The following is a 15,786-nucleotide window of genomic DNA, read 5'->3' on the forward strand; positions in this document are numbered from 1 at the left end:
CTATTTATAGGCCTGGGCGCCGAAGATTTCGGCGCCCAGAGCCGGGCGTTGAAAATAGGGTCTGTGCTGTTTTCCTTAGTCAGATTCGGATTCCTAGAATCCGGAGTATTTGAGATTTAATTAAGTCTTTTAGTGCGTATTAACCTTGTGACGGGATGCGTCTGGGCCCGTTACGAACTCTAGGCTCGTTAGGATTTTAATTAATACGTGACTCTTACTTTCGAATCATATTAGGAATAGGATTCTCTCGCAATTTCTATCTCATTTAGGATTTATGTTGGAGTGCAACACCTAATTCTGACAGGTTTCTATCTTTTATGACTTGCCACTTTTAACAACTACCCATTACGGCAGTTACTATTTTTAGCAGGTTTCCATAAATAGCAGGTTTCGGGTGAAATGAAAAGGGGAATTGAGATTCGTTATTTTATAGGAGATGCGTTGTCAAGTGGAGATTTACGTTTTTATCATCGAACCTTCCCTTTCGGGAATGGGGACAAAAGTAGGTGTCTACAGTTAGCCCCCACTTTGACTGAGTCTCGGGATGAGACGATGGTCAAAGTACTGGACGGAGTGCGCCACACAAGCCATGGTGTATGTGACCTGTTTTGCGAGGGTCTCACGAGCCCCCGAGTGATAACATTTGACTTAAGGGTCATCACTTGAAATGTCGACATATCCCTCACGTGTCATTGGGATTTGTCAACGGATAGTATAGAATACTCCCTCACTTTGTCATTGGAAGTATCTAAAGAGGCGTAGAAACTCCCTCACTTTTGTCATTGGGAGTAGCTACAGATGTTTTCGAAATCAAAGCTATAAAGTGTAATTGGGCCTGGCCAAGCCCAACCACGAGGTAAAAATGTTTTTAAATATTCTCATTTTCAAGGCTAGTTAAACGAGAGAACCTCCTTGTTTTTATGGGACGTAAAACGAAGGAAAATCCAGCACATCGTTCTTTTTTGGAAAAAACGGAAAACCAATCCTTTAATTTTTGGAAAAAAGGGAAAACCAATTTCATCGTTCTTTTTTGGAAAAACGAAAAACCAATCCTTTAATTTTTGGAAAAAAGGGAAAACCGATCCTTTAATTTTTGGAAAAAGGGAAAACCGATCCTTTAATTTTTGGAAAAAGGGATAACCGATCCTTTAATTTTTGGAAAAAGGGAAAATCGATCCTTTAATTTTTGGAAAAAGGGAAAACCGATAAAGGTTATCGCTGCAGCGACTAAGGACCTGCGCTGTTAGTGACGCAGACCCCGCCGGCTAAAGATGGCGAGCCTGTCCGCTAAGGGTGGACACCCCGTCCGATAGAAGTGGACGAATCTGTTTTTGAAATTTGAAGATAAGGACCTACGCGGTTTGTGACGTAGACCCCGCCGGCTAAAGATGGCGAGCCTATTTTGAATTTGAAGACTTTATTTTTCGAAAACTGAGGACCTGCGCGGCTAGTGACGCAGACCCCGCCCGTTGAAGGTGGGGGAGCCCATTTTGAATTTCTTTCTTTCTTTTCATTTTGCCTATGTAGAAGGGCTTTTGTGATTACAACCTGTTGGTGGGTCGCAATATTTCCTGATTAGGTGTGTCCTATAAGTGGGCCCACACTGAGTATATTTCTGTTAATGATATTTTTAAAATACCGTTTTTTTCCTTTTTTGAGATTATCCACACACGGGACTTGTGTATAGCGCAGCCCGGGAATGTGATTTTGATCGCGCGCTCTCTGTTGGAGTATACTTTTCGCGAGCCCCCAAGCACTCGGGCTTTGGTGGTCATTTTTCGCATACTTCATAACGTCTTTTAATCATGTTTGGGGTCGAGCTCGTATGTGCGAGCGACCTTTCATAGTGATGTGCTACTTTGGCGAAGTCATGGGGTGCGACTTCAGTCTTCGGGCGACGAAGTTTAATATTATTCGGTTTAGCTTGGCCCAATTTAATCCTTTCACAGACAAACATTTTTTTTGAGAAACCAACGACTTAACAACGTTTTTTGGTGTTTCGAAGAATGACCTTGATATATTTTTTTATTTTGAAAAGTGTACATATATGTTTCTTGAGACAAGTCTAAGTTTGGACCAAGTTTTACCATTCATTTTTGCTATTTGGGAGCTTAAAGGTGCTTTCGGGCTTGATCTTAATTGTACATAGGGCCTCGTGTCTAGCAACACGGTTTTAAGTCTTTTCCTGCTCCGCGTTTTGTGAAATCTGGGCCTTGGGCTGCATTTTCGGCGCCCAAGGCTGGGCGTTAAATATTTCGGCGCCCAGCATCGGGCGCTGAAAGTCTTTTCCTGGCGAATTTTGACTTTCGGATTTCTTAACGCGTTTCCGAATGGGATCAGGATGTCGCTTGATGCGTTCAGCTATATATAGGGGCTAGATACGTCCCTTATTTTCCATCACTCTCAATTTCCTTCTCTCTTTGCTGTGTTTTATTTACTCCCTGCTTTTGTCATGTCAATTCCCACTTTCTCACTCCAACAGGCTGTTAGACGTTGGCTACGTGCCCTTAATCCTACAGAAAAGGCTTTATTGAAAGAATACCACTTAGAGGCACTTTTAGGCTTACAACAAATTAACATTGACTAGAATTTTCTGCACGCAGCCCTAAGCTTTTGGGATTCCGATCATCATGTTTTTGTCTTTCGGGGCAACGAAATATGTCCTTTGCCAGATGAATTTGCTGCGATCCTTGGTTATCCTACTAATGCTACCCCTGCCACTCCTGGCACTATCGAAGAGAGTAAAAAAACCATAGGGGCTTTTCTAGGACTAGATGCTAACATGCTTGCTGAAGTTGTTGTAGGTGATGAAGTTAATTTGGCAAAACTTGTAAAACACCACTTTAGGCCTAGTAAGAATATGACCGAATAGAAATTGAATATCCGAGCCCTTGTATTTTGCTTGTTGAATCATTATTAGCTGTCGAATAACAATGGTGAGTTCGGTGACATAAGGTTGATCCCCTTGATTAGCCAGATGGAAAGTTGCTATTCCATTATGCCGTTGGTTGTTGCCGAGACTTTGCTGAGTGCGGATGAGCTGAAGAAGGATGCCAAATCTGAACATTTTAAGGGAAGCCCCCTATTACTGCAGGTAATCGATTTTTTCTTGCGCACGTATACACGTTTTTTTTTGCGTACACATTTTTTATTCGTCCTGCCTTGGGGCTGAGTTTCAACGCCCAGGGCTGGGCGCTGGAATTTTCGGCGCCTGGTCCTGGGCGTTGAAACTGCGCCCCGGGAACCGTTTCTTTTATTATTATTTTTTGATCGTACCCGTTTTTTGCAGATTTGGCTCGTGGAATGGCTTAGACTCTTGGAAGCTCCTGCCGATCCTAAACATTATCGCCCTATAGCCTTGGGTAACCGAAAATACTTGCACCAAGGCCAGGACGAGGCCGAATGGACCCCCTTTTTTACTTATGGCATTTGTTCTATTAAGTGGGTGGTACCATGGTGGGGTTTGACTACTATGACGGGGGGTTTTGATGTATCGGTTTATGTTTCTTTGTTGGGGCTATCTCGTCCCATTTATATTTTCCCTTACGGAGTCATGCGTCAATATGGTTTAAGGCAGACTATCCCCTTTTCTGATACGGTACCACCTAAGGTAGCGGCCTTTTCACAAGCACGGGTTCTAGCATGGGCTAAGTATTATGATGGTGTCCCGCGTTGGGCCGTAGCTACAAATGGCTTTGTGGGTCTTTCTGAAAACTACAAGTTGTGGATGAGCTCCGATGATAAAGCTGTGAGGACCGAGGCTCGAAATGGGGAGCCGGCTGAGCTTTTGATACCTCGTATTCGTGTTAAGTATGAGGGTCCTGATTCTGCCAAACCTCGTACCTATAGTATTAAGACTGTGAAAGTTCGTCCTGATCGAAAGCGAAAGGAAGTTCCTCCCCGTTCCAGTTTCAGGCCTAAAAAGATGCCTAACATGAAGGGGCCTGCTGTTGTTAAAAGAAATGCAAGCTCTCGCGGAGATCGTCGCCGGAACAATGTATGGGTTAGGAAGGCTCAGCCGCCTGTAGAAACAGTGGCTAGTCTAGTTGATGATAATAATCCTTCTCCCACCATTGTCTGTGCCCTTGAGGCTGAGCGGGCTATAACTGAGAATGTTTCTGAAGCCTTGGCATCTTTGGAAGTTAGTGTCTAGGAGCCGGTTCTTATGGAGATTGATATTGGGGCAGCGCAGAAGACTGTGGGGGTGGATCCTGCGAACATTGCCCTCTACAAGACTTTATTTGATGATCCGGAAGAACTAGAGTAGTGTAGTTCTTGCTAGGGTGTAGGTGCCCTTTATTTATTTCAGTTGTGTTTGTTTTTTTCATTCCTTAGCACTTTGTTTTCCTTCTTATTATTTTTTCAATAAAGGCGTATTTTATTTTTTCGTTTTCATTTTTTGTTTCTCCTTTTTTTTTATGTTTTTATATGTCTAACACTTTTTGCACAATTTATGTATGTTTATTTTTTTTTATTGATTGGACCGAATCCTTGGTAAGGATTGCCTACGTATCTTGTCAGAATCAGGTCGCGCGTAGTTCTAGCTAGAATAAGTTCTAGGATGCCAGATTTTAATAGATATGCCCTGAGGTGGTAGCATATTACTTAACTGGTCAAATGAGTGAAGTATTATCATTATTTTCATCTGCCGTTTTTTGTTTGCCGTAAGTCGCGTAAAAAAAATGAAATTCTACTACTTTTTGTATGGCTATATTTTTTTGGTGAGCCTATTTGGATACGTGTTGTACCCCCTAAGTGTTTGTTTTTTTTCCGTTATGTGCGGATAAATGACAAGCACTTAAAAAAATTTAGGCAGGCAGAGAGTTTCAACGCCCAGGCTGGGGCGTCAAAGATTTCGGCGCCCAGCCCTGGGCGCTGAAAATGACTTGGGCGGTCGTTTTTGACGCTTTGCTTCACGTGTTCTTGCATTTATTTCTTTTTTTTCCTTTTTTAGTGCTTTGATTTTGCTCGTATTTAAAATTAATTTTGAGGCTAATTCGGAGGCCTTTTTGACTGTTAGCGTGAGATGCATTTTTGTCCGGACTAATTTTTCTATCCCGTGACTCGAAACGGTTTTAAAAAATAGAGTTAGGGTGTGGAAGATATGAAAATCTTTGTGTAGGCTTTTTGGGTGGATTGAGGTGCGCGTTGTTAGTGAAGGGTATGATGGAATTATATTTTATGAATCTGTGTTTTGGTAACATTTGCATTGTTTTGGATTTTGATTTCCTTTGATTTCTTTGGGTTGCATGGATTGACTCTTGTGATAACACTGGTTGACTTTTTAGGTTTTTGGGGATATGAATGGGATGGTGCGGTTTATTTTGTGGGTTTCGGGAACTGGTTCCCATGGCACTATTTCAAGACTGAATGGGCCTCGTTTGTTGGGCCTTAGAGTGGGCCGCATCTTTATTTTTGTGTTTTGCAAGTACATTTGGTGTTTACTTAGTGTTAGGATAAAATTTTAGGAGAAATATTACGCCTTTATTAATTTGGAAAGTAAGGAAAACACACTGAAACAAACTTGACCTATATTCTAAGGGGTCTTAGGACCATCTAAAGTCTTTATTACTTTTCTACCAATCTAAAGAACTACTAGGCGCTTTTTACTACGGTGCTCTATGTGGCTCAAGCCTTGGGTTTAGACTCGTAAAACTTTGGTCCTTCACCGGTACTCATCTTGAATTCTATTCCTTTTGCATTGACCCACTGATATGTCTTCACCCATCCGTTCTCGATCTCTTCTAGTGTTGATGCAGGAGCGATTAACCGGGTTGGATCGAAACCTTCATCTTGTAAAGCTAGGGTAGTCGTCACAGTCCCGTCCTCCATGGGCCTCGATTCGTTAAACAATGTCCATAGAGCCTGGTCGTCCAATATTTCAGTTGTTTTAGTCTTGGTGAGATAGGGTGCCTCATCCAAGGTGTGGCAGTCATGGAAGATTTCAAATCCTGGTTTTAGCAAGCCATCCTGAACGAAGGGTTCAGGGAAATCACAGCATGGGTGTCCTTCTCCTTCCCGAACGAACATCCCGTTAAGGGTTCTTTGATATGGGGGAAGGAGGGTGGTTTGTTTGGCCTTGTTAAGGCGTAGCCTAGACAGGCGGTCAGCAATATCTTCCTCCGTTGGTTCATAGCCTAAGCCAAAGGGAGTAGATTTGTTGGGTAAAGGATGGAATGTGCATTCCTTCTTCCTTATTCCCAATGGGGTCCCATGGAAATAACCTTGAGCTAACAGCATTCTAGGGATGACTCGGGATGCATGCGGGTCTAGAAATGCTGGATCATAATCTTCGATGAACTGGATTGTTTCTTCCATTTGAAACCCGTAAAGGTCGTCTGCAGTTTCGGCCGTTCCAACCATAGTACAACTGACGTCGAGAGGAGGGGCGCGGATTTCTAGTATTACCCCGTTATGGTTAAGTTTAACCATTTGGTGCAAGGTAGAAGCCACACCTCCTAAGTCATGGAGCCAAGGTCGCCCCAAGAGGAGGTTGAAAGTGGGTTTGATGTCAATTATTTGAAACTCCGTAGTGCGTGCCACTGGCCCGGTTTGTATGGTGAGGTTGATTTTTCCCAACACAGGCCTTCGGGAGTTATCATAAGCTCGTACCCCTTGCGTGGAGGTTTGGAAGTCATCACTTCCTAGCCCCAAGCAATGGGCGGTTCGTAATGGGCAAACATTGACCGCCGAACCGTTATCTACGAGCGCTAGGGGGATGTTTTGTCCTTTGCATCCAACCACTAGATAAAGGGCTTTGTTGTGAGCACCCCCCTCCTTGGGCAAGTCTTTGTCAGTGAAAACTATGGCCTTTTCTCCGGCATCTCTCGTGACATGGCTAACCAGTGAGTCAGGTGTGATATCTGTAGGTACTGAGATGAGGTCGAGTGAGCGAATAAGCTTTTCGCGATGTTCCTTTGAAGTACACATGAGATCCCAGATGGTAATTTCGGCTTTGGTTCTTTTTAGTTGTTTCAAGAGAGGATTTTCAATGACTTCCGCGACGGTGGTGTGCCGTCCATTCTCAGGAGTTTGCCTAACTGGGATATCGCCCATAGGAGGTGGGTGAATATCCGGTTGGTATATCCTTCCGGATCGGGTGAGGTTGTCGACCTCGGGCTCCTAAGGGGTGGTGTCAATGAGAGCATACCCGGGCCAAGTTTAAGTAAAGAGGTCCTGGCCCGACACTTGAGATAGGTAAATATCTTCAGCATCATCATTCCACACACCACATACTTCTCTCTCGATTCGATCCATAGGGACCACAGCGGGTGGTGCACCTTGGGGTGTAATGTACACCGTAGGGTCGAAGTTCTCATTTTCTGGTTGGTCGAGAGAGATGTGACAAGAGCCGAGTGGGCTCTTGTTGTTGTTGGGTTTGCCAACGTTAGGGAGAGGTATCACTTCATCCTCTATCATGTCCTGGATCGTATGTTTTAGATTCCAGCAGTTTTCGGTGTCATGCCCATTTCCTTGATGGAATTTGCAGTAAGTACCTTCGACCCAATATTTGTTCTTGACAGGAGGGTCACGGGTGGGGCCTATAGGTCTCAACTTTCCTTGATTGGTTAGCCTTTCAAAGGCTTGTACCAAAGTCGACCCGAGTGGGGCAAACTTTCGGTCTCGGACCCATCTTCCAGGGCTTCTCCGGGCGGGAGTCTCCTCTACGGCATGGACTTCTTGGGCTTGGGATGTGTTGCCCCTGTTGTAGGTATTGCTTTTATATGCGGGTTTACTTTGTATTTTTTTTGTGAGATCATCCTCGATTTTTATTCCCACATCATAAACTCTTTTGAAAGTGTCAAGTCCCAGGTACCTAAGGTGCTGTCTGTAGGCCAGGTCCAGATTGTCAATGAATTTTTGGACCAATTCTGTTTCGGGAGGCCTATTGATTAGCTGGGCCGCCTGATCCCTCCATCTAGCAAAGTAGGTGGTGAAACCCTCATTTTTCTTTTGGAAGAGAACTTCCAGCTCGCGCATGGTGACTTGAAAATCCATGTTCGAGGAGTATTGCTTGATGAAGACATTGACAAAGTCTTCCCAAGTGGGGAAGAGCTTAGGGTCCTGGTGATAGTACCATTTGAGCGGCACAGGTTCCAAGGACAAAGGAAAGGCAGGTAAATACATGGACTTGTCCACGCCTTTCAAGTTCATGGCATTCACAAAGCTCAATAGATGATCACGGGGATTATCCGTGGCTTTAAAATTTGGTAAGTCCGATGAACTAAACTTTTCTGGTAGTTTGCCAGGAAAAGGTTCAGGATCGAGGGAGAAGTACTTGCTCCCCATGTTTTGCTGTAGGACCATTTTTTCAATCCTCTTCTCGTTATCGAGGTCATTTTTGGCTTGTGCAGCCGCTAAGGCTTCGTTTTCCATTTTCAGTTGGCCCATGAGTCGGGTCATTTGAGCCATCTGCTCTTAAAATTCTTCGATGGACGTGTTTGAGGGTGCGAATCGAGGTTGGGGAAGCGGAGATCCTTGAAATGAGGGATGACGGACGGAGCTTGGAGTCACTAAACCTGGTGCTGGCGATGTATCTTCGAGGCGCACTAACCGTTGATTTCCTGATCGGCACCAAGTGGCAGGACCAGTCCTATGCATAAGATAAGCTAAAGTTTAGGTCCCAAAGTTTCAAGTGTTACTTAGTCTAGACTTCGACTCTCTCTATTGGTTTTTCACTCTTTCTTTAGTTGGTACACTTTTTAGTTTTTTTCTTTTGGTCATTCTTTGGATTTTCGAAACACTTGCCCGTGTGACATTCATAATTATTAGCATGTTCGGTTTTTAGTGCCGAGCATTGTTGTCGTAGGAGGCCTAACAACGACGCAAAGAGTTATTAATTTTTTACGAGTCGCTTTTGAAATCGAGTGCTTTTCTTACGCCCCCGTAGCAATTCTTTTTAAGAACGTTTTTTTTTGTGCTACGTATTTTCCTTTTGCGCGGGCACCGAGGCTGCTGCGCCTGACCAGAAGGCCAAGCAGCAACTTCAGCGCCCAGCGTAGGGCGTGAGAAATTCTGGCGCCCAGCCAGGGGCGTTGAAAATGCGTCCCTGGCTGGTTCTCGTTTTCTGTTTGCGTCTACTTTTATTTACGCGACTTCGATTTTGCGTGCTTGCCTAATAACGTCCTTTACGCGTTGTGCAGCGTTTGTGGGATTCGTTACATTCCATCCCGAGCGTCGCTTATTTTTGTGGCGATCGTTCGGGTTTGCGGAACACGTGTTTCGGTATAACTCTTTGGCAAATTGGTTCATGAATGTTTGGGCAATTTTTAAGGTCGTTGGTTTTTCTAGGACAGTTTGTCACACACAATCATATATTTCGCTACACATAACTAACATTCCATCATGAGGCAATAATAATATGTCATGTAGTTTATGATAGGCTTCTATGGGTAGTTATTTGCGCCTGGCTTGGTACCGCTTCTATCGTAGATCCAACACATGCCCCGGTCGAGGTAGTGTCTTCAGCAGACGAATTTCGCTCAAGAGGCCAACCCGCAAGTGCAAGCCAAGGGGACATGCAGGCGAGAGGGACCTAATGGGCGAGCGATTGGGTTTGGGACGGGTGTACTACTAGCGAAAGTGCCGAGTGGACAACATTCGAAGCGTATGCACCCCCCGGTTGGCGATGGGTATCCTTAGTCCCAACTCCCGAGATGAAACACCAAGGGAGCCAAGATTCGTTATGCGGTTCTGCCCGTTCACATTAATATGCTGATTTTCAGGTCGTCCCAACTTGATTGGGAAATAAACGCGGGGTAGGATCGTTTCACCCTTCGGCTATTTTGATTACCTACAAGCACGAGTATTTCCTTCACTATCCCCAGTGGAGTCGCCACTGTGAGGGGGTCGAAAAAGCACGAGGCTAATGCGTGACCTCGTCCCTCGTGGGTGTGACGCTTCTTTTTGTCAAATCAAGTGTAATTGGATTTCCTGTGAGTTTATACCCAATTGACTAGTAATATAGGAGTCGCCATTCAGTTTTTAACGACAATGAGAAAAACTGACAAAACCCGGTTATCGTGACATAAAGGGAGTGCAATTATGTTTGACCACGACGGCCGTAGGTTCCCTTGTGATCCCTGGTGGTGGGGATCGCTCAACGTACACCCGCAGGGTAGAGATTGAGGGATCGGGGGACTGTAACTACCGAGAGGAGTACTCGCTCTTCGATAACTCCAGAGGCAGGATATCCTTACTAGCTCAGCATAAATAATTGAAGGGACATGCGTTAACTATTAAACTAATCTGAGTTGATTTTATCAATATGCAACATATAGTACTAGATGGAACGCGATTATCTGATTTAGATTGTTTTAAGGGACCTAGCATGATAATCCAATTTCCCAAAAATATCATATTTATTAAGCGTGATCGAACAATCAGATTTGAGTTAGTTTAACAGTTCATAAAAGGGCGAGGAAAGCAATTAAACCATGGAAAAGGGACACATTACGACGCACCCTTGAGAGGTGCGTCACGGTTCTCAGAAAACTAACCACTTTGACTTTGCTATTTCTCCTTTTATTTAACGAATCTCAAATTATGGGACGGGATACGTTCTGTTCGATTTATGGATCGATTGCGACAGAACGCGTGATCAGTTTTGCAGCGTGAGGCTTAGGCTTAGGGGTTTAGAGTCAATACTCAGAATATAATTGTGTGTTGTGTGTTCCTTTCACGTCGAACTTAAGGGTCTATTTATAGGAAAGAGTTCGTGGAAAGATAGAATTGCAGAACTCTAATCCACGAGGAATTAGGAAAAAACACGTACCAGGTATTTTCAGCGCCCAGGCCTGGGCGCCGAAGATTTCTGCGCCCAGAGCCGGGCGTTGAAAATAGGGTCTGGGCTATTTTCCTTAGTCAGATTCGGATTCCTAGAATCCGGAGTATTTGAGATTTAATTGAGTCTTTTAGTGCGTATTAACCTTGTGACGGGATGCGTCTGGGCCCGTTACGAACTCTAGGCTCGTTAGGATTTTAATTAATACGTGACTCTTACTTTCGAATCATATTAGGAATAGGATTCTCTCGCAATTTCTATCTCATTTAGGATTTATTTTGGAGTGCAACACCTAATTCTGACAGGTTTCTATCTTTTATGACTTGCCACTTTTAACAACTATCCATTACGGCAGTTACTATTTTTAGCAGGTTTCCATAAATAGCAGGTTTCAGGTGAAATGAAAAGGGGAATTGAGATTCGTTATTTTATAGGAGATGCGTTGTCAAGTGGAGATTTACGTTTTTATCATCGAACCTTCCCTTTCGGGAATGGGGACAAAAGTAGGTGTCTACAACGGGCTTCATAAAACATAAGCTGGGCTTGCTTTAATTTGTTTGGACTTGAACTTGAAATTGAATTGGGCTAGATTCATTTAAAATCGTTTTACTTTTGAAATCCAATTAATTTCCCAACTTGAAATAATAAATTCGTTTTGTAATTAATTAAAATAATAAATATTCTAATTAATTAAAAGTGCATTTAAATAATATTTAAATGCGAAATAAATTCTAAAAATCATAAAATGCTTTATAAATATAATAAAATATATTTATAAATACAGAAAAATACGAGGTATTACAGTCTACCCTCCTTAAAAGAAGTTTCGTCCCAAAACTTGGGCACGGAAATCACAATTTGAAATCAAAACTTGAGACTTTATGAGACTTTATTGCGTTTTCTTTGCAAAAATATTTTAGTTGCTGTACTCTTTAAGTAATTCAACATGATAATATGAAGTGCAATTTCCATAGAAGGCACTAAATTAAGCATAAAATAAGGGATAATAAGGTAAAAGCGCGAAATTCTACCGCACTCTACCCCCCTTAAAAGAAACGAGTTACGACCCCGTAACTCAACTACCCTCGGGAAATAGCTAGGGATACTTTCTCATATCGTCCTCAGCTTCCCTGGACCACAAAACTTCATTAGACCACAAAACTTTCACAATTTTAACACCCTTAGTTCGTGTATTACGACTTTACAATCCAAGACTTTGACTGGTCTTTCCTTGAAATATAAATTTTGGTCTAATTCTATGGTTTCCGGTTGCAACACATGCGACTTATCCGGAACATACTTTCTCAATTGAGATATATGAAACACATTATGCACTCTATGCAGGTCCATGGGTAAGGCTAGTCTATAAGCCACCTTTCCTATCCATTCATTCTAGGATTTCATATGGGCCTATATACTTTGGGCTAAGCTTCCCTTTCTTGGCAATTCTTATCACATCTTTCATTGGTGAAACTTGGAGTAAAAATTTGTCACCCACTAGAAACTTTTATCAAGTATGCATAGCTCTTTTGGCGATCTTGCGCTACTTGAATCTTTGATTGAATAGTTCTAATTTGGTTCATTGTGTCTATCATTTGAGGTCCTAACACCATTGTCTTATTAACGTCGCTCCAACATAGTGGACTTCTACATTTTCTTCCATACAAGGCCTCAAATGGTGCCATTCCAATACTAGCGTGATAGCTATTGTTATATGAAAACTCAATCAAATCCAGGATATCTTCCCAACTTCCTTGGAAATCAATGACGCATGCCCGAAGCATGTCCTCAAGGGTTTGGATGGTTCTCTCAGTTTGTCCATTTGTGGCTGGGTGGAAGGCTGTACTCATTTTCAATGTCGTACCAAAGCTCTTCTGCACACTTTCCCAGAAGATTGAAAGAAACCTTGAATCCCTATCTGGCACGATATCCTTAGGAGCTCCATGTAGTCTCACAACATACTTAATGCAAGCCTTAGCAAGTTGCTCCATCTTTCTAGGTCTCCTTCATTGGTATAAACACTGATGGCTTGGTCAGTCTATCTACCACAACCCAATTGGTGTCATTTCCTAACTTTGACTTGGGTAAACACGTGACAAAGTTCATTGAGATACAGTCCCACTTCCAACTTGGAATCTCTAAAGGTTGGACCTTTCCCTGAGGTATCCTATGCTCAATCTTAACTTTCTGACAAGTCAAACATCTTGCCACAACTCAACTACTTCATTCCTCATTCTTGGCCATTAATAGACATTTTTCAGATCCTTATACAACTTGTCACCACCTGGGTGAACAGAATATGGTGTATTATGACCTTCTCTCATAAGATTTTCTTTAACTCTTCGCACATTTGAGGCACACACCACCTTCCTTTGTGCCTAAAACTTTCATCAACATGGATTTTAAAATCTATTTCCTTCCCTTGCGAAATCTTTTCCTTGATTCGCTCCAAGTTAACCTCTCCAATTTGATTCTCCTTAATCTCATCCATGCAAACAACATGGCTGCTAGCTCTATGACATGGGTAGGGTACTTAGGTTTATACGGTTTTAATTTCCTTGATGCGTACACAATAACCTTCCCGTTCTGCATCAATACACACCCTAAATCATTCCTTGATGCATCACTATACACATTATAGGTATCATTTCCATCTGGTAGAGTTAACACTGACACGGTTGTCAAACGCATATTTAGAGCTTGGAATGCTTCCTCACAATTCTCATTCCACTCAAACTTAGCTTCTTTCTTCATCAAGGTAGTCATTGGTTTGGGTATCCTAGACAAGTCTTGCACAAAGAGTCTATAATATCCAGCTAAACTTAAGAAAACATCAAATTTCAGTGACTCTCTTTGGTGTAGGTCATTCCCTAACAGCTTTAATCTTGCAAGGTTCACTACAAATTCTTCTTTAGACACTAGATACCCCAAAATGTGACATTCTCCATCCAGAATTCACACATTGGTAATTTGGCATAGAATTGGTTATCCCTAAGTGTACTTAACATAGACCCAAAATGTTCAACATGCTCTTTATTGCTCTTCGAATACACCAAGATATCATCTACAAAAACACTAAAACTTATCCATAAATGCATGGAACACACGATTCTTCAAGTCCATGGATATTATAGGTGCACTGACCAACCCAAATGGCATAACAGTGAACTCGAAATGACTATATCTTGTCCCAAATGCAGTCTTTGGTATATCATTATCCGCAATTCTCAATTGATGATAACCTGATCACAATTCGATTTTCAAGAAAATTCCTGCTTCTTTAAATTGGTCAAAGTAGGTGTCTATCCTGGGCAAAAAGGGTACTTTGCTCTTAATTATGACCTCCTTGGTTTCCTTGTAGTCTATACAATGTCTCATACTCTTGTCCTTCTATTTCATAAACACAATTGGTACTCCTCATTGTGATGCACTTGGTCTAATATAAAATTTCTCCAACAAATCTTTCAATTTACCCTTCAACTCACTCACTTCTTCTGGAGTTATTCTATATGGAGCTTTCGAAATAGGTGCATTTTCATGTTCTAAGTTTATAGTAAAGTCAATAGGTCGATTGGGAGGCATTTCCGGGGTCTCTTCCGGAAACACATCTAGAAACTCATTCACAACTTCAATGTCCTCAGGTATATCCTTAACTTTATTATTAAGGTCTCTCACATTGCATAAGAATAGTGGGTTCCCTTTACTGACTGGCTTCACGAGTTCAATTTCCGTGATAATTCATATGTTTCTAGGCTTACCCAAAATGACGATAGGTACTACTGTACTTAAGCTAGATCTCAAATCAACCTCCTGATTTTCGCAGTCAATTTTGTCTTTGAATATGGCCAACCAATCCATCACTAAAATCACCTCCAATTCCCCTAATTTAATCTCAACCAGGTTAGACAGGAAAATGGTTTTGGCTATGGTCAAGGCACATTCTTATGAATCTTGGTACTTACTATACTACCAGTTGGTATAATTATGGGTACTTCAATAACTCTGGTTCCTAACGTCCTTTCTCTTTTTGCCAGTTTCACTTTCAATCTTGTTCTTCCTCACTTGTAGTCCATACAGATGAGCGGCCTTTCTATATATAGAGGGTATCTAGAGAAGTAAGGATCTCTCCAGATAGTAACAACTATGAATCTATTTGATAGTCCATTTTCAAACCTTTGAGCCCTAAGCTCTTCCGTTGCCACCACTTCAGGTGCAAATCTAGACAATTCTATAACCTGGAGTAGTATTCCGTCACAACCATCCCATCCATCTTTAGCTCAATGTACTCTTGGGCTTTCTGCTTTTTCAAGTGTCGGTTGGTAAAATTTGGTTCTTAAGGCATCTTTGAATGATTCCTATCCAAATCCAGGTGTAGCTCTCAAAGCGTTCTCACACCTTTTCCACCACAAATCAACTGCTCCCATAAGGTAATAAACAACACTATCAACCCTAAGGTTCTCTGGATAGTTTACAACAACCATCAATTTATCAAACTTTCTAAGCCAGTTCTCCAGTACACTTGGGTCAGACTCCCCTTCGTACAGCGGAAGATTACTCTGGACTACCATCTTGAACATTCCCCTAGCAGGGTCATTAATTGAATTTTTCCTAGTCTCTTCTAGGTCCTGAAGTACTGCGGCTAGTTGCCTAACAACATTGGCTATTCCTTACTCATGCAAGACTCACTTTAATGACTGGGTTTGACATTGACAACGCTAAGGTTACAGACCAACAAACCAATCAAATTATTTTGCAACAATGCATATAATTTCGAATATGATGGGGAAAGTGGAGCCACCTACTAGCCACCCCCTTGACTTGTTCGAACCACATAGCTAAGTGGGAAATAACCACGATGCACTTAGTTAATAATCAATTAGAGAAATAAAACACATAATCCCTTTGCGATACCCACGAAACTTTTAATCGAGATTTGAACTCAAGAGATAACAAAAGGAATTCGATGCTTTTATTAATACTTCAATGAAAAGGCCTTACATCCA

The sequence above is a fragment of the Spinacia oleracea genome, chromosome 4 (genome assembly GCF_020520425.1).
Source record: "Spinacia oleracea cultivar Varoflay chromosome 4, BTI_SOV_V1, whole genome shotgun sequence".
Lineage (NCBI taxonomy): Eukaryota > Viridiplantae > Streptophyta > Magnoliopsida > Caryophyllales > Amaranthaceae > Spinacia > Spinacia oleracea.